Below are 13,484 nucleotides of genomic sequence, written 5' to 3' on the forward strand. Positions count from 1 at the left end.
ATTATTTTAAGAAATATACTATGTACATACTGTATATATATACACACACACACAGTATGTGTATATATACGTATATATGCATGATATACTTATACATACGTGATGACACATATTATGTTCTATTTTGGCTTGTTTTAATCAGGAGCATTTGCTGTTTTAATATGAATTTTATGGGCCCTATTTTAAGAGCGCTATCGTTAAGAGCAGCGCTATGCCATAAGTCATAAGTGCAAAGTCAGTAGGAATGGCCATGACGTTTTGGTATTTTCATGCAAGTATGTGCTAGTCTAGGCGAAAATAGGTTTCGGCGAAATGCAACACAATGCGCAAATGGGTTGAATTAAGTGCAATTTAATTCTGAGGTTTTCTCCAGTTATTAATCCACCGTCTGCATTCTATTATAGGCCTATAGTTAAGCGCATATCATTTTATATTCTTTTACCATTTATATTTTTTTACTCGGTCTGTGAGTGAAACAATATGCTTGTAGTCTACTTGACCTTTCCGATCTGTATAATGTTTTGATCATATATTTTTATTATTATTGTTTGGAGAGAACACACACAGATACACTGAGGACATACACAAGATACAGGAATAGACGACAGAACTTGACAGAAGCAAATGGACATTATAATTGTCCACATGGTTGTTATGAAATTGAATGTGGTGCCGAAACTGGTCCCAAATTTTAAGGGTAGAGACTACAATGGGGTTTTGGGAAATGTGTGTGCGTGAGAGAGGGAGGGAGGAAAGACAATACCAACAATCCCAGTGAGGACGGATGGCATGAATGACTATCCATAAGACACCGATCAACACTGGAGGACCAAAAGTTCAGTCATGTGATCATATGTTTGAATTATATCTCAAGTTATGAAAACGGAACATTTCTAATTTGTCAGCAGGTTAAAAGCGTTTGTTAAGTGTTCATTGTATTGCCTATATGCATCATAAAATTCAGGTTCTAAGCTTTAAAACTATACCAGTTTTGTGTTGGTCAAGTGGCTAGTTATTACTGTTGTTACTGAATGTAGTGTGGCAAAATATTTATTTTTATTAAAAATTTAAGTAAATCAAGAGCAAGCATACTGTATGTGCTTGATTTATTTCCAGTCTGCAAGGTAGCCAACAAGTATAAATTATATGTAGCTAAATCTCAACATGTTCGCATACTTTGATGCCACATTAATTTAATAAATACTTTTGAATCCACAAATTATTTAGTTAATTTATGAAATGTATATTTATTTCAGAAATTAAGGCATTTTTCTCAGTACACTAGTATTTTGGCAGAACAGCACAGACACACCAATGCACAACTATGATGCAATATAGTTTGATGTCAAATTTTAAACCTGGCTTTAGGGTTGAGTGGTATGATGGCAAATAATGTGTGGCGGTACAAATGTGTCAATCGGTGGAGATTTTACTATACTGTGTCTACCGCAGTATATACACGGCACAATTTGAAAAAATAAGACACTAAAAAGAAAACTAGGTTATTGTGTATGTGCAGACACTTTTAGTTTAGACACGGTGTAATTGTAGTTTAGACAATGTTGGTTATTTACAGTTACCAAGCAACAGCGCAACTAAATTAATATAGAATTTACTGATGTCATGTAATATATATATATATATATACACATACATACAGTACTGTGCAAAGTGTTTTAGGCACTTAAGATGTTTTAGAAAAAACTTTTGTCTTAAGATGGTTATTTATATCTTCAGCTTTAGTGTGTCAATAGGAAAAATAAATTTTAGACTACCAAACATTACTTTTACAAATAGTAAAGATTAGAATAGAAGAACAGGGAGCTCTGCAACAGATGTCATGGCCCCCACAAAGTCCCCCACTGAACATTGTATCTGTCTGAGATTACATAAAGAGACCGAAGTAATAGAGACAGATAGATAGAAGAACAGTGGTGAATTTTCCAAGAAGCTTGGGACATCCTATCTGCCAACAACCAAAAAAACTGTGGCCAGGTGTACCTAGGAGAATTGGTGCTGTTTTAAAGGCAAAGGTGGATACACCAAATATTAATGTAGCATTTTTATGTTTACTGGATGTTAATTGGTAAATGAAAACTATTTATGTCATTTTTTTTGAAGACATCCTCACTATGCAACATTTTTCACAAGTTCCTAAAACATTTGTAACTATATTGTGATATATACTTTTACTGTGATATAAAAAGACGCATACCAAGACCTCAAATGTTTTTGATACTGCCCACCTCAAGTACATATTTAATTGATCACATCATCCGTGCATCTCATAACAATATTAGAATATCTCTACATTACCAGTTACTCCCCATCCGGTGATGACACAAGACGCAGATGTCTTGCCCCACTTGCTGCCAGGTGCAGGCAGGCAGGCGGCATTAGTATGCGGGTTAAAGGCCACACACTTCCCCTCAGTGCCCTTCAGTCGAATTAGTGCCACATCATGCACCCAGCTCTCTGTATGGTACTTCCTATGCACCTCTATATGCTCTGGAGAGAGCACACGCTCAAAATCATCCTGTTCCTGCGTGTGATAATCCCCGAGTTTCACCACATACCGTGAAGCATCACTTCCAAACCTGAAGAATAGAGATGTGAGAGTAAAAATGTTTGGAGGATTTAAAGGCAGAAATGTGAAGCTTATAATTGTATAAAAATATTTACAGTAATTCTTCTATTAAATCTTGTGTATTGAGCTTCAAATTTGTATAAATTGTCATTCTTACACTCGCTTAGGGTTTTAGGGTTAACAGTGTTACATTGTCATGGAAACGAAGTTGTAAAAGTGGATATAACTTTACACAGAAAAGGTTAGTAAGTGATTATATCACACTAAAATCATGTTAACGTATATTGTTTGAATCTTGTTGCTATATTTTGAAACAGTTTGAATTTTAACATTCAAAAATTCACTTCCATTGTAAGTGCCTCTGGAACACAGATTTTAGCTTTTTTTAAAGAGAAGAAGGGATGAGTCGTAATAAATTTTTGTGGTAATCAACATCATGTCACAAATGCTGTCACTTGAGCTTAACTTTTACTGAACCTGGAAAATTCCTTAATGTTAATTGAATGTTATTTTACTGTTAATTTAGAGGAAGTGTCATATGCTTATCATTCAGTTGAGCAACTGAGCATGACTGCTGCCTCATTAAAGACAATATTGAACAGATTTTTACATTTGTATTTAAATACTTTTGTGATCACAATTAGAAGTTTGTATCTTGGATAATTATAGTTTTCTAAAAGGTTTTTAAATGTATTTGTGCCAAGTGTTTTGTGAGAATTTCTCACCTGGTGGGACGCCACATCACTAAATGTAATGAATAAAATACAACTAACCATGTTGTTGTGCATATTTATGATAGAAAAAAAAATCCTAATCTTTTTAAAGGGAGGCAAAAACAATTCTCATATCTTTTATTGTTGACCACAAAAAACTCAAAAGTTTGTGAAAAAAATGTACTATGATATAATGTGTTTTTTTGCAGCAAATTATTGGCTGTGAAGAGCATGAAACCATCAAAATTCAAGAAACGTCTTGGAACAAAACAAAACTGCACTTAATAAAATTAATGAATGTCATTATAATTTTAAAGTTTGATTTTAAGGGCATTTTTACTAACTATTTCAATACTGTATTCGGATACTTTATGTCAAATCTAGGTCCTGATTCCTGAATCAAAGCCAGTTGAGAACCACTGATCTGTAAGAGATAAACAGATAAAACAATAGCTAACTTCTGCTAATGTCCAGCAGGTGTCTCTCTTACCGTTTGAAGCAGTGAGCTGCAGTGAGCAGCCAGCAGGAGTTGATGAGGGTGGCTCCGCACAGAGGCTGATTCCCTTTAGACTGAGATCTAAGCCAGAGGGATGCCTGCCAGGGCCAGTCACCCCTGTGGGGTATGCATATGTGCACACAAACACACACAAACATGCAAAAGCACACACAAACATAGTGGATGAGGTAGAATAAAAGACACTTGTATTTTTCATCTGTGAAAATTCTGTAAACATTTATTCCCCCTCATGTCATTTCAAACCTGTTTGACTTCAATCTTCTGTGGAAAACAAAAGAAGTCATTTATAACAGAATCTCCGAGCTGTTCTTTCTTTTTCATATAATGAAAGTGAAAAGTGACCATGTCTGTCAAGCAATATTTCCAGTGAATAACAACTTAAATTTCAATATGTTCCTCAAGCAAAGCTTTCATATGGCTTCAGAAGACTTGGGATATAGAGAAGCGCATTAATTGTATGGACTACTTTTATGATGCTTTTATTATGAATATAACAAAATATCGATACATGGATTTTTGACCAGCAAATTATTTTCCTGATATGTTTTTTGAGGCTCAATTTATTAACATTAGCAGACAAATTAATTTTCACTAAATTTGTGTGCTTTCATTTAATGTAGTCTGTTGTAATAGCTTTTGTAGACCACAAGGTGGTGATATAATATTAACTGAAGCCGGTCGCACACTGGAAGAGAAGTGAAGCGTCGCAGGTTGGACAAGGCACATCTAGCCAAATTGATGCCCTACGCAGAGTTCTAGGTGGATGGGGGGTCATGTGATTTGAGCCGTGGCTTATCATCTGTGTTCTGCAACTGCTTTCGGGTCTTTGAATAACGTTTAACGTGCCAGTAAGGGCAGCCAGTGGACTTTGAACATTTGTATTACTGTTTTGCCTCTTGTGAAAAAAGGTTGTGTGTATGAGCTGACATCACTTCTGTAACAGGTTTTTTTTATTTATTTTTTTATGTCTGTAGTTTTGACTATACCAGCAGCTAAGCAATTTGCATAAATACATTTGAGGGAATAAGATGCGATAAAATGTGCTCAGCCAAAAGTTGCTAGTTCATGTTTTGGAGAAAAGTGAAACTGAACTATATCAAGCTTAAACACGCGAGATCCTCCGGAACTGGACCTCAGATAGCTTGAAGAGCGCCGATGCTATTGCACATGTTGAGAGTTGTTAAACTCACCGCTGAGTTTTGCTCAGTGAGCGTGCAGATGTTTCTGTCATTTGGAAGGTCAGATAAAATTGATTCAACGAGATACATCAAAACACTGACTTAGATTAAATAAAAACATTACATTGTACCGGGAGACTCTGAGAAGTGGTGGTACACAAGAAAAACTGCCGGTACTCTGTAGAGTAAATTATAGAAGTGCAGGTACTGCGTATCGCTGCGTACCACCCCGCTTCAAGCACTGGTCCTTTCTGGAGCTTGACAAGGCCTGGTGCCCATCTACTTTCATTGTATTGGAGAGAGCAGATCGTGGACAGTCTGCTAAACTTCTTTTTGTATTCTATGGAAGACAGAATGTCATACAGGTTTGGAACAACATGAGAGTGAGTACATGATGACAGACTTTTAATTATTGGGATAACTCTCACATAAAACATGAAATATATACTAACTGCATGATTTTACTTTTCCCAAATTCCCACAGAGAATTTCCATGACTTTTTTAGCGTTTGTGGTTAATTGATAAGGATCTTCAAAAATCAATTCACATTCTTTACAGCATAACTAGTCAGTTTATATTATTAATATCCAATATTATTCTATAACTTTTAAAGATTTTATTCATTTTCATGACTTTTCCAGGCCTGGAAATCCCAGTGTTCAAATTCCCTGATATTTCCAGGTTTTCCATGACTGTGATAACCCTGAAAAGATATACATTTGCAAACCATTTTGAAAAATATGCACAACACATGTTTTCCAGAACTGACTGAATAGCAGTAAAATGTATATGACTGCTTACCTGAGGGATCTGTATCCTCCAACAATCCTCTTGCTGCGTCTCTCAGCACCAGCTCTCAGGCCGCAGGTGTGTGTGCCCACAACTGCTATATCAGCCTCTGGCTCAGGCAGATAATCACACACTACACCTGCATCCTGTCCATGCTTACACACGTGGCTGTCCTGTCCTTTAGAAGGGCACTCCCCAATAAACGACTCTTTCCCGGTGCATCTCACATTGGTCAGATGGATGGGCCCCTTCCCTGCTCCGAAATAACCCATCGGCCGTGCTTTGGACACGCCACTGTGACATAAACAAAATATTATTGCCATCTTTCTCTCTAAAACGTAGCTTTTGTAAATTGTTCAGCATGCCAGCAAGAATTCACAATAAATCACTTTTCAGGCTACTTTTTTAGAGTCAGAAATTAACCAGGGCTTAGGGTAAAAATGTCACCAAAATTTACAAAATGGCCAATACCTTTAAAATGTATTGCAATTTTCTGTGCATTATTACAGGTATCTTTATTTTTGAGGATTTATGATTAATCAATATTAATTTGATTTAATGATTAATACCCATAATTGTTCAGATTGAGAATTTATTTCAATTGTTTCATTTGAAGATTTTGACATAAATGGATGGCAAAAAAAATTAGGCATTCAGGGGTAAATGTTGTCCAATAATAAAAAAGTTATTTTCTGACATTTCGAGTTACGATGTTGTATTAGAAATATGAAAATGGATGCCTACGTGAACCCCAGCTGTCGGCAGGTGACAGCGGCATTGATGTCATTCCAGCCGTGATCACAGATGCTACCCCATTCTCCATTTAGGAATACCTCGACTCTACCCTCTTTCCTGTTGTCACCACCTGCCAATCGTACCAGAGTTCCTAAAACCAGACAAAAGCAAGCACAATTATTACTTACTAGAATACAGCTTCCCTCTGAATACAAAGAAATGTAAAAAATAGCTGTGAAATTTAAAAAAGAAAAGAAAAAAAAATCAATAAACATGAGCGAAAACATTAATTTACTCAATTCAAGGCTGCTGTGTTGTACTGTAACCACTAAAAAAATTATACAAGCAGCATAACAAATGGCACATAAAAAAAATTCAAGAAATTTTGGAGAGATTGCAGACTGCAATTTATCTGGTTTCAGATAAAAGTAGCTAATCCATCCAGTTATATCTTTTCGTGTTGTATATACTGTGGTGTCAGAGACAGAAACAGCCTCTGTTACTTGCAATGTAGCTTAAACCACAACATGACAAGTGAGCGCATGATTGTAATGGTCAGTGAAAAGGCCAAACCTCACTTTTAGCAATCACATCCGAAAATGTGAAGAAAAAAAAAAAAAAAAAAAAGGAAAAAGGATATAAGTCTTAGTATCTTAAAGTCAACAGGAAATCAAACTTGACCCTATTTACTTCCTTGATGCACGTTGCTGTTGTTTCGCTCTACATTTTTTCATCATTGAATAATAGAGTTTCACTCTATGGGTTTAAAATGCTTCACATTCAGAATTTCAGTGTGTCAAAGTATAAGCCTAGATCACATTAACAACTATAGCTACCACATCCACAAAACAAAATCAAGCTGCTATTCAGACAGATGGATTTACAAAACATCCGGTGTGATGAGAAAAGAAATTACTAAATTGGTGAACTGCTGAAAATTAGAAAATATGTATCCTACTGTGTTATGTTTTTAAATGTCAGGGAGCACATTAAAGAACCATTAAGTAATTACACATTTGCAGAAGATAAACAGATATTGCATGCATAAAACATCAAATGAAATGAACATGGAAATGCACATTATTTCTTAACATTATGTGGGGTTTCATTTATTTCTTTTCATTTTTCAATGTAGGAAACTCTATGGACTGCAGCTCAATGCATGCAGCTAAGCATTAGTAAGTCCTATCACAGTATAAATACAGGCACACACAGATCAACTTGACTTTAACTGATCATTAGAATTAGACTAGAGTAGTTAGTTGGAGATTGAACTTGTTTCTCTTTTTAAAGGAAATTACAATGCGAGTTTGTGGGCCTTTTTTACTTTTCTTGCAAATAACAGATATAACACTGGGTGAGAACTGAAAACATACCACAGAACAAAATAATGTTAAGGATGGCACACAATTCATTTATGATTCGAAAAGGAGTAAAACATAAAAAATATTTGCAATAATAAAACAACAAACCATAGGTAAACAGACACCATATCCAATCAGATATGGTACAGACCTACACGTTTTAGTCAGCCACATTTGCCTTTCACTGCATTATACTGCAATCAAATACCTTTAGCATCAGTCTATAGCTGGCAATAGATTGCTTTTGAGGTTAAAATTATGTATCGGACTGTTTGGTACTCATATTTTGTGGGAGTAAATTCAGACAAACAAAGTATCGATAAAAAATAAATGTAAGTAGCTTGTTAAAAGGTTTAGATCAGCAATTGATTCCCAACCAGTGATACATCCACCCTAGAGGTGGGACCCCCTTTAAAGATAATAATGACAAATTCAATACAATTTTACACAGTTAAAATATGTTACATTTCGTGAACTAATTATTTACAATAACATGTCTTTGAAATGTATTTTCAGGCTATTTGTCATGTCTCTTTAAATATGTAAAAGCCCCTATGTAAAAACAAACTAACTCTAAGCCCACGTCATCATCACTGCACACTTAAATATATAATCGAGAAAACGATACAAATGAGCACTACACCCCCCAAGTTTAAGTCAGTTTTAATGAAATGGTCTTAGGTTCATTATTATTATTATTTCAGAATGGAATTAAATAGCTTTTTAAGGAAATCCAGTATAGTTTTAGTTAAAAGGATCTTGTTTGTGGTTTCATTAAGGGGTATTTACTGATGGGGCTGTGTGGGTACAGAAGACACACACACACACACACACACACACACACACACACACACACACACACACACACACACACACAAACAACCAGTTGGGAAACACTGGTTTAGATTAGATTCATTTTTTGCTTTTTTTCTGGCCTATTTAACTGCTTCGTTTTCTTTTTCTCTATTGTCTCATTTTGGTTTGTCTATTTGTCTGATCAACATCTTAAATAATAAGTTATACTGTATTTCCACAGTTGAAAGCCAAAACTTGGCTTGTTCCCACTTAAAATTAATCATTCTGACTGCGACAATCTTAGTGTCTACATGGTGCTTAATGAGTTTGCCATTTGCACAATCTTCCTACTGATTGCTCCTCTCACTCTTCTGGCCAATATTCTTGATCTGGTTGTCATAGCCAGCTGCTTGAACCTGTGGCAACATCCGTCATACCTGTTTATTGGCAGCTTGGCAGTGGCTCATACAATAGCTTGCTTCTGTTTCACCATCAACTTCTTGATCTTCCACTTTTCTCCTCCAAAAGACTCCTCAGATGGGTATCTGTTCAAGCTGGGTGGTGTGACCATGGCATTTACGGGCTCTGTCGTAAATCTGCTTTTAATGGCAGTGGACTGCTATCTCGCCATCTACAAAGTATCCAGCTTCAAAGTGCTGCTGACATGCGGTAGAGCCGTGGTGGTTCCTGTGACATTCTGGGTTGTGGCTGCTCTCACTGCTTTCCTTATTCTGATGGGTTGGAGACATAAAACTAGAGAGACTAATCTACAATGCACTGATCTCTTTCCATATGTGCATCGTTACTATCTAGCATTCTGGGCCAGACTTGTGCTTGTGGTTCTTCTCCTCAACCTAGTGGCCTACGCTCTCATAGTGTGGCTTACCAACCAACATGAAGCCAACATGGACACTGAACATCCAGGAAAAGCACGTACGTAAGTGCATAGACATCCATTTGGCAAATACTTTTGGCTTTATTCTGCTCATTATTCATGATGGCTGATGTTGTTTTGAAGGAGCTTACTAAACCACAAAAAACTTTCTTTCTGCAGAATGTTATGTCTGGTGAACTCAGGCACTGATCCATTGTTGTATGCTCTGTGGTGCCGTGAGTTACATAACATTTTCAGAGGGGGCAAATATAAAATTAGTATTGAAAGATCAAACCAATAAAAGATTACAGTGGGTCTATATAAAATATGATGATACGTTTTTTGCTGGCAGTTATACTGCCGTACACATGCACATGATGTCCTCTCCCTGATATCTTACAATTGTCTTGATAACTACAGATTTGTTATACATTTCTGTTCACCAACTCAACACTTGTAAATAAAACAAACGAACAGAACAAATGACACAGCGTCAGATACAGACTACAATCAATGCAAACATTTATAAATTATTATGATGTGCATCTGGTCTAATACTTCATTGTGTGTGTGCGTGCATATTTGCATTTCTTAAACACTTCTTTGTAAGTCTCGCCTTCTTGCACACCAATTGGTCGATTATAAGAGGCTTGAAGCAACTATTGGCCAAATTCCTGCCTGTCAATCTCTCCGTTAACGTGCAAAGCACTGTTGTGTTCGGCATCAAACAGTTGCTTGACAGTAGCAGCAAATGACAGCTGAGTGGAAACAATGAAAGCAGAATGTATGACATGTAAAGCTGGCACTTATGTGTCAGTAATAAAGGTGCAAGTGATTTAGAAGCACACATTAGCTCTGTGAAGCATATAGGGTCAGCAAAAGGTGAAAGTTCATCAGGTAAATTAACGGGTTACTTTTTGTGACCAGGTAACATTGTTATCACATTGCTTCATTTTCCATGGCCATTCAAAATAATAGGAATAGTAAATGAAAGTACACTCATGGCATCAAATATTTTATTTTAGTACATGGACATTCAAAAGTATGTTGGAAATGTTTATTTATTAAGTTTGCAAAGTAAATATTTTTTAAACCCTATTATTACACCCCACCCCAATCCCCAAAAAATGTGTCCTCTTTTTGGAAAACCAGAATATGGTCAACTACGCCAATAGTCAAACTCTACAGCCACTACAACATATTTCTTGATAAATCTTGTGTTTGGAACTTAAGATTTCAAACATACCCAAAATGTCACAGACTGAGAGCAAAAACTCTAGTGATGTTATTTGATAATGGACTTTAGATTGGAATGTGTTTGTATGGGGAAAAACATGTTGTTTAACGTTACACTCTCAAATGTCAGAGGGACTACAGTACACAATGCTTTATTGGAATTCAAATGGAAGGTTTTATCAATAAAAGCAGGTGCTTTGGAGCCTCAATGGTCTGTTGCATTTATTCTAGACCTCTGTCAACAAGTGACATTTAAATCTCTGCTGAATTCCAGAAAGGATCAAAGCAGCGAAGAAAGAGAAGTCTATCAGAAAAATGTATCTCTACCGCACACAAAGCTTTATAAGCACACACTGAGACACTGTGTACATACAGTATATGCATATATACTACACTAACATATATACAGTATATGTTAGTGTAGTGATTCTCAACTGGTTTTGCTTGAGGGCTAAGATTTTACTTACAGTGCACAACAAAAGATGACAACTCAATAGCAGAATTGTTTATCGTTCAGAAGTAAAAAAAATTTTTATGTATTCATATTTCCATCAACTCGCAAAATTATTAACAAGGCATAGACTGAATGGGAAACCTGACAATGTTTTAAATGCATAGTTGAAAATTCCTCGTAAACCTGTATTGAACATAGACTATTATTATATTATTTTGACCTAATATGGCTTTTACCAAGTGACAAATTAATTTGCTTCAAATTACTGTTAATTTTGTTGGACTCACAACATTTTATGTCCAAAATCTAAGATTTGGGAAGTGCTTTGTCCTCCCTTTTAGAAGTAAGCCTGTTTATTTAGCTTTTCTAACTATGGTTATTGGCATTTAGCATTGTTTTTTGCCTTCTGTCAGCAACTTTATCAGAACAGACCCATGACTCATGTTTGCCACCAGTTGAGAACCATTGTGATAGTGTATGTGTTCAAGGTATTGTAACTCACCAGTTGTTTCTGGAGCTAGTGGGACCTCATTGTTTTCTGCCCTGTGGCAGCGTATTCCAACATCTTCGCTATGTGAGCAGTCGTGTCGACCCCACACGCCATGTTTACACTCCAGCAGAGAGCTCTCTCCCCCCTCACACTCCACATCATCCAGAAGAATCAGTCCTGTTCCTTCTCCAAACACTCCAGTGGGGATGACCTCAACACTGCCACTACTCACACACACACACAGATGATAAACTCCAAATAATATACAGCCAATCTTACACTAGAAAATCTCCCACAAAAATACTTCATGAATCTGTACAGAATGCATATAGAGCATGGACGCCCACATAGGACACACTATTGTTAAGTAAGACATGAAACATTTCCAAAAGAAATTAATTATGATGTGTTTAAGTTAATCTCAGGGCATCTCATCCCTCCGTTTTAATGTTAAAGTAATGTGATAGGCTACAGCAACATTAAAACAACATATACTATCAGTTAAAAGTTTGAGTTCCATGCATACTTGGGCAGTTGTTGGCTGCATTTCTTTCCCTATCCAGTCCAACTAATCCGTTAAAAAAATTATAATAATAATAATAATGAAAATGTAACTTTTCTAAATCAATTCATACCTAGACACAATTGCTATTATACTTTATAATGTAAGCATTTAAACATAATTTTTTAGATCAAAATGTTTTTAAGGTCATGAGAAACATAAATGTACTGGTAGTCAATTGTGTCCAAACTTTTGACTGGTATAGTGTACACTAAAAAGGTGTGTACAAATATTAGCATTGTGAAAGAGTATCACCTGAATCCCAGTTGTCTGCAGACCACCTGTGCATGCTGCTCTGTCCAGCTGTCATCACACACTGTGCCCCAATCCCCAGAGTGATACACCTCCAGACGACCTTCCCATGGGTTATCACCGTCTACCAGTCTCACCACCCCATCTGAATACACACACACATACAGTAAGTGTGCAATCACATATTAAATACACACATTTCCACTTCCATAGCAGCTGTCTGGACTGTATCTGTATACATATGTGTGCATTTTATTTTCAGAATACTATTTGGGAAGTCTGCTTGTTACATGGCTACTTACCAAATAATTAAATAAATGGACATTAAATATTGATTTACATTGGACAATGGTAAAATATACTGTTTGGTGTCCATTATCTTAAAACATTTGATTGCAGAATGCAGTGACTGACCAATCAGAATCAAGTATTCCAGGCAGCTATGTAAATAAGCAAGGTTGTGCAATAAGCAAGGTTTCTACAGTATGTATATATGTACCTACATATAGGTCAATACCTGTATAGGGGTTGCATGACACCCCTGCATCTTCCATATGGTCACAGTTGTGTTGTTCCCACTCACTGTGACGACACTCGTCCAGAGAGAGCTCATTGCCTGTGCACTGCACTGCGTCCAGTTGGATCAGCCCACTGCCCTGCCCAAAATGAGCCCATGACCAGGCCTTAGGGATGCCCCTAAATATATACAAAGACAAACATACAGTAAAAGACACATTGAGCTGTGGTGCTCATATGGGTGATAATTGTTTGACTCTGGCTTGTAACAGTTTCCAGTCCTGTTCCTCCCTCATTTCTGCATTATTTCCTGTCCTGTCTCTAATATCAGTCCCATTTAAAGTGTCAAAAAAATATATAAGAAGGTGCATATATTTAAAGTCGGCGTGGACGGTCATTTGCAATCCATTTTACTTCCCCA

General features: G+C 36.4%; 1 pseudogene; it reads right to left on the reverse strand.

Moving 5' to 3' along the window:
* The window catches only part of LOC127633467 (neurotrypsin-like), a 41,696-nt pseudogene that overhangs the window by 2,848 nt on the left and 25,364 nt on the right, over window positions 1-13,484 (reverse strand).

Source organism: Xyrauchen texanus, chromosome 40 (assembly GCF_025860055.1).
Source record: "Xyrauchen texanus isolate HMW12.3.18 chromosome 40, RBS_HiC_50CHRs, whole genome shotgun sequence".
Taxonomy (NCBI): domain Eukaryota; kingdom Metazoa; phylum Chordata; class Actinopteri; order Cypriniformes; family Catostomidae; genus Xyrauchen; species Xyrauchen texanus.